Raw genomic sequence first — 5559 nt, 5'->3', positions numbered from 1 at the left:
GGGACAGAGGAGCCTGGTGAGCTACAGTCCATGAAGTCCTTATGAGTGGGACATGATTGAGAATGTACACACAATTGCAGGTATACGCTTTGACGTGCTAACCTTGCAAACTCGAACTTAACAAATAACAACCAAAAGGGGCTGATATTCAAGAAGGGATAAGAAAAGGTAAAACTCATCCATTTGAATGGTGATCAGAGGAGAGAGCAACTCAGTGGGGTTTGTGGTGCCAGGTCAGGTTCTATGGAGAAAGTAAGACTTGGGTTGAAAGAGTGAAGGTATATTGATTCTGGATGTCCTCACAGCCTTACAGTTAGTAAATGAGCTATTAATAGAAAAGTCTGCTAGTCCCTGACCCTCATTTTTTCATGAGTGTCATCTTATCATATCTCCAATTTTCTCTCTTCTAGAATCTAGCACAGTGCTTGACACACGTAGTCTTTTAACAAAGAATTTTTCTATGAATTCCTCTCTGCTTCTCTTCACTATGACACCCGTGTAAGTCAAATATCACTTCATTACAGTATTAATTCCTTAGAGAGAAAGCATTAACTAGCAAAAGAACTGAGCGTATAAACAGTATTTTTTTAAAAAACTAAAGTACAGTTGATTTGTGATGTTTTGTTAGTTTCAGGTGTACAGCAAAGTGATTCAGTTATACACACACACACACATACACACACGTATGTATATATGTGTACTTTTTGTGTTCTTTCTTGTTACAGGTTAATATAAGATATTAAATATAGTTCCCCATACCATATAGTAGATCTTGACAACAGGAAATAAAACCACAAGAATGACTTGATTAGGTTGGAATTTTATTTAAACAAAAGTTAATATTAAATTCTAAGTCCTGAGTAATTAAGTAGTTTTGTTGAATGTTCTGTCGGTTTTTTCGGTTGCTTATTTTATTTCCTTTTATATTTTAGGAGAAAAGGCTACATCACACCTTCACAGAAAAGGATTCCAGACACTGAATCCTGCAGAACAGAACAGAATGTCCTGAAGGTATTTAAATAACAAAGAAGAAAATAGGAGTCAGAGAAACCAGAGAGGTTTTGGGGAGCAAGTGTGACCTGATTTTGGTAGGGGGATTAGGAAGGATTAGGATAATTAGAAAGCATTTTGGAAAGACTAGCCAGCAAGAGGAGGTCTGCAAAGAAGCTTGTGGGAGGGAGTGAAGGCTGAGGCTGGGGGCAGGCAGTCCCATACGTGAATATACAATTGGGTAATTTTCCTCGTGAACTCATGACACGATTTGTCACATGACTCCAGAATTCGGCTAGGTAATGCATCTTCATCTGCATTTCCCTACATGTCTGTTGAATAAATGAACAAATATATAAATGGTCATTGCCCACTTCAAATTAGTCATTGTAAGTTACCCTGTATATATTTGATACACAATATACATTATATGTAAATAAATAGTTGTATATAAATATTTTATTAAATATTTATATTGTTATAATATTTATATCATTTATAATATAAATATTTATTTGTGTATACATATAAATTTATATATGCTACATATCAAATATAAAATATATATCAAACATGTATCAATTAGGGCTTCCCTGGTGGCTCAGAGGGTAAAGAATCTGCCTACAATGTGGGAGACTAGGGTTCAATCCCTGGATTGGGAAGATCCCCTGTAGGAAGGCATGGCAATCCACTCCAGTATTCTTCTGGAGAATCCCCATGGGCAGAGAAGCCTGGTGGGCTACAGTCCATGGGGTCACAAAGAATCCAACACAACTGAGCAACTAAGCACAATGTATAAATTTAGTTGTAAGGTAATCTGTATATGTTTGATATATAATATAAAATATTTGTATATAATATATATTAAATATATATCAAACATAAAATATGTATCAAATAGACATCAATTTAGTTACAGTATACATATATATTTGATGCATGCATACATATCAAAATAGATATATGCTCCTAATATGCAAGTGTTGCATTATGCATTCTAAAATCTTTTTTCTATAGCCATAGCCTTTCAGATATTCTCAGCCATAAGTCATGTCTTTCAGCTTTTGAGGATAGATTGGAAATTTGTAAAATGTTCAAGTCATTCATAATCAAATGTAATAAAGAACAGATAAGCTGGATAATCTATATTTAAATCATTAAAAGGCAACACTAATAAAATGAGACAGGGGTCCTTATGTGGTTTGAACAAGACAGAAATGTGTGACGTTAAGATGCTCCTCAGGGAAAGGGGCCAAGAAAGATGAGAAGGAACTGCCTGGCCTCAGTTGTGAAACCTTGACCATAATGGGGACCCCTCCCATCTGATAATCTCTTAATTATGGAGACTTCCCTTGTTTCGACTGCTCTGCATTTAAAACTCACTTAATCAAAACAGCAAACACAAAATCTGGACCAGAAAAATATGTCCCAATTGAATTCTACTTAGAAGATAAAATGGAGGGACTCTTTTAAATACCTACTTTTAGATGTGCAAAATAAATCTGCAAGTTAAATAGTTGGGTTCCTCACCTACATATTAGATATTTTCAGCTGGAAGAACTTCCAATATAAAGTTTTCCATCCTCCCCTTACAGTTCGTACTATTTTAAGGTCTGTGGTAATTCATTCTTGTGTGGTTAAATGTCATTCTCATTGGAAGGTGTCTATGTTTTTAATTTCACCTTCTTTCCTGGACGTGGGACTAGGGTATTAAAAAACAATGACTACTTTGTTCAAGTATTTTTTAAATTTATTTTTCAGCCATGTAAAAAATACAATATTTTTTGTTAATGTCTGTTTAAGACAGGCGGTTGCATATAAGTCTGTTATTTTTTCCACTTTTCTGTGAATTTGGAGTATTTGACAATTATAAATAAAATTATTAGATATAATGCATTAAAATACATTTAAAAATCTTACAAAAGGAGCATGGACAACTTCTGCAAAAAAGAGAAAAAGGTACTAATGAATCTTTTCATCATGACTAATACTTTAGGAAGTCAATTATAAGACCTATCCACAGAAAAAGATAAATATACAACCTATCTGTTATGTTGATTCACCTGGTCACAAAATTCTCAACCATTTATTTGCAAGTACAAATAAAACTAAATCTGGTCCATGTGAAGAATAAACAGAAAGGCTTTAACCCATATTTCTGGATTCTTTTCCCCCTTGAAGATCCATCTATGTAAATTAATGCTGCTTGAATAGAACAATATCCAAATTCACCAAATAATACAAACATCTCTTAGATATTAAGAAGCTGCATTCAGAGGGTAGTTGAACCTGTCTGGATCCTTTCATGAGAAAACTGATTTCCTTATTTACCCACGCAATATTTTTTTGAGTCATTTGTCATTTACATAACACTGAGCAACCAGTACTGGGAATGTCCAAAACAACAAAAAAGCCTCTATAACAATTTTTGACACAGGGGACTTCATGGAGAAGCCCATATATTCATCAGCGGCAGATTCATGGCACTTTCTGTTTAGATGGCCATTTCCTCGTGGAGTCATGATGTTTTATTTGGCTAGTAACTACTTCAGGAACAGGAGAGCAGTTGTATTCATGAAGCCAACTATTGGAAGGAATTTCCTTGCTTATTTTTTTCCTCTGTGTGTGTGTGTTTGTGCTTGTACATGTGTGTGTTTTTCTTCAAGATCTTGGGTGCAAAAGCCACCTTATTTATTCTTGAGAAATTTGAAAACATGTCAGTTACCTAGCTTATGTTTATGATTCTTCTCTAGTCATTTATCTCACATTGTTTTACTTTAAATTTAACAGATATATTTTAAACTCTTCGATGAACTGTTCTTACTGCATCAAATTTGTATTAATATTGCTATTTTTAGCCTAAGCCCTTTTTCAAAGACAAAAATGGAAGGTGGGGAAAAGGAAATCTAATCATCACTAACAACACAATTGTTTTAATGAAGTTTCATTTCCTAAGAAACACTAGGTCATAGTCAGTCCTAAGAGAGAACTGTGGTGTTGGAGAAGACTCTTGAGAGTCCCTTGGACTGCAAGGAGATCAAATCAGTCAATCCTAAAGAAAATCAATCCTGAATATTCATTGGAAGGACTAATGCTGAAGCTGAAGCTCCAATACTTTGGCCTCCTAATGAGAAAAGCTGACTCATTGGAAAAGACCTCAATGCTGGGAAAGATTGAAGGCAGGAGGTAAAAGGGGATGACCGAGGATGAGATTGTTGGATGGCATCACTGATTCAATGGATATGAGTTTGAATAAGCTCCAGGAGATGGTGAAGGACAGGCAAGCTTGGCGTACTACAGTCCATGGGGTCACAAAGAGTCAGACAGGACTGAGCAGCTGAACAACAACAAAGAACTATCTGTTTTCACCCATAGTATCCTTTTTTTTGGTTACCTCAGCAGGCATAATATAAAGTTGATGTTTTATTGATAGTCTGCCTTTAATAGGTCTATCTTGCAAACAAACATTAAATTCTGCCCTTTGAAATCACTTTTTGTGTTACTGACTTTTACACTGTTATCTCTTAAGCTATATTTAATTAAATCTATAGAAGAGAAAATGATTGTAATAAAAGCGAACAATTTGCTTTTTTGATATTTGATTAATTTTTATCCTCTCTTTCAAGAGAGAGGCAATATTTGGAACAGTCAGGCATATAAAACCATCTCATGATTTGGGTCTTTTTTAAGTGCATGGAGAGATTAGCATGATTTGATTTATTTTGACAAGTGATGATAAGTTTTTTAAGAACAACAATCTGCCAGGAATGTTTTAAGAGTCTTTAGTGCTACTAGTAGAATAAACCATGTCAGGTGTTACTTGGGACTGAAAGATGACCTTCAATCCTTTTTCTTCTTGTTTATCCTAATGTTTTTGAATAATCCTTATACAGTACACAAGAGTCACATTCAAAGTGAAAACCAGATTTGAAAGAATCACAAAGCAAAAAGTGACCTTGGTTTGCTTTCAATCCAAGTCAGAGAGCATTTAAACTCTGACAGAACAGTTTAACCTCATTCCTGAAGACTCTAATGCTGGGAGAGTTTGAGGGCAGGAGGAGAAGGGTCGACAGAGGATGAGATGGTTGGATGGCATCATTCGCTCAATGGACGTATGTTTGAGTAAACTCCAGAAGATAGTGAACCACAGGGAAGCCTGATGTGCTGCAGTCCATGAGGTCACAAAGAGTCAGACATGACTTAGCGCCTAAACAACAACAACAAAAGATCGCTAGGAAACAAAATTATTCAGTTTTCAAAAAAAACCTACTCGAATGTGCCATACCTTTCCTCAAAGAGACAAGATGTCTAAATGAAACTTTAATTCGTAACTTGAACGTTCCTCAGTGACAATCTCATTTATAACATTCTGAGGTCTGTGTAGACAGCTGGATATGGCAGTTGCACACCTGGCTTGCTGGGGTTCAGTTCTCTGAGTAAATACCCCTTTCATCACTAAGGTCAAAGTCATGCAGCATGTCCAGGTCTGATGTGTTATTCTCAGTTGTGTCTGACTCGTTCCTAGCCCACGGACTGTAGCCCACCAGGCTCCTCTGTCCATGGGATTTC

The 5559-nt window shown here is 35.7% G+C and overlaps 1 long non-coding RNA gene across 1 annotated transcript; it reads right to left on the bottom strand.

The window, feature by feature from the left end:
• Window positions 1–807: 807 nt before the first annotated feature.
• LOC145544920 (uncharacterized) lies at window positions 808–5131 on the bottom strand. The gene is made up of 2 exons (XR_014081722.1): window positions 4946–5131; window positions 808–1322 (listed from the first exon to the last, which is right to left on the bottom strand). It is a non-coding gene; the product is annotated as an uncharacterized LOC145544920 (long non-coding RNA).
• Window positions 5132–5559: the final 428 nt, after the last annotated feature.

Source organism: Giraffa tippelskirchi, chromosome 4, assembly GCF_054371585.1.
Source record: "Giraffa tippelskirchi isolate mGirTip1 chromosome 4, T2T-mGirTip1v1.2.pri, whole genome shotgun sequence".
NCBI classification, from domain to species: Eukaryota; Metazoa; Chordata; class Mammalia; order Artiodactyla; family Giraffidae; genus Giraffa; species Giraffa tippelskirchi.
The sequence above is the reverse complement of the archived record's forward strand: the minus strand, read 5'-3'. Positions and strand labels throughout refer to the sequence as shown.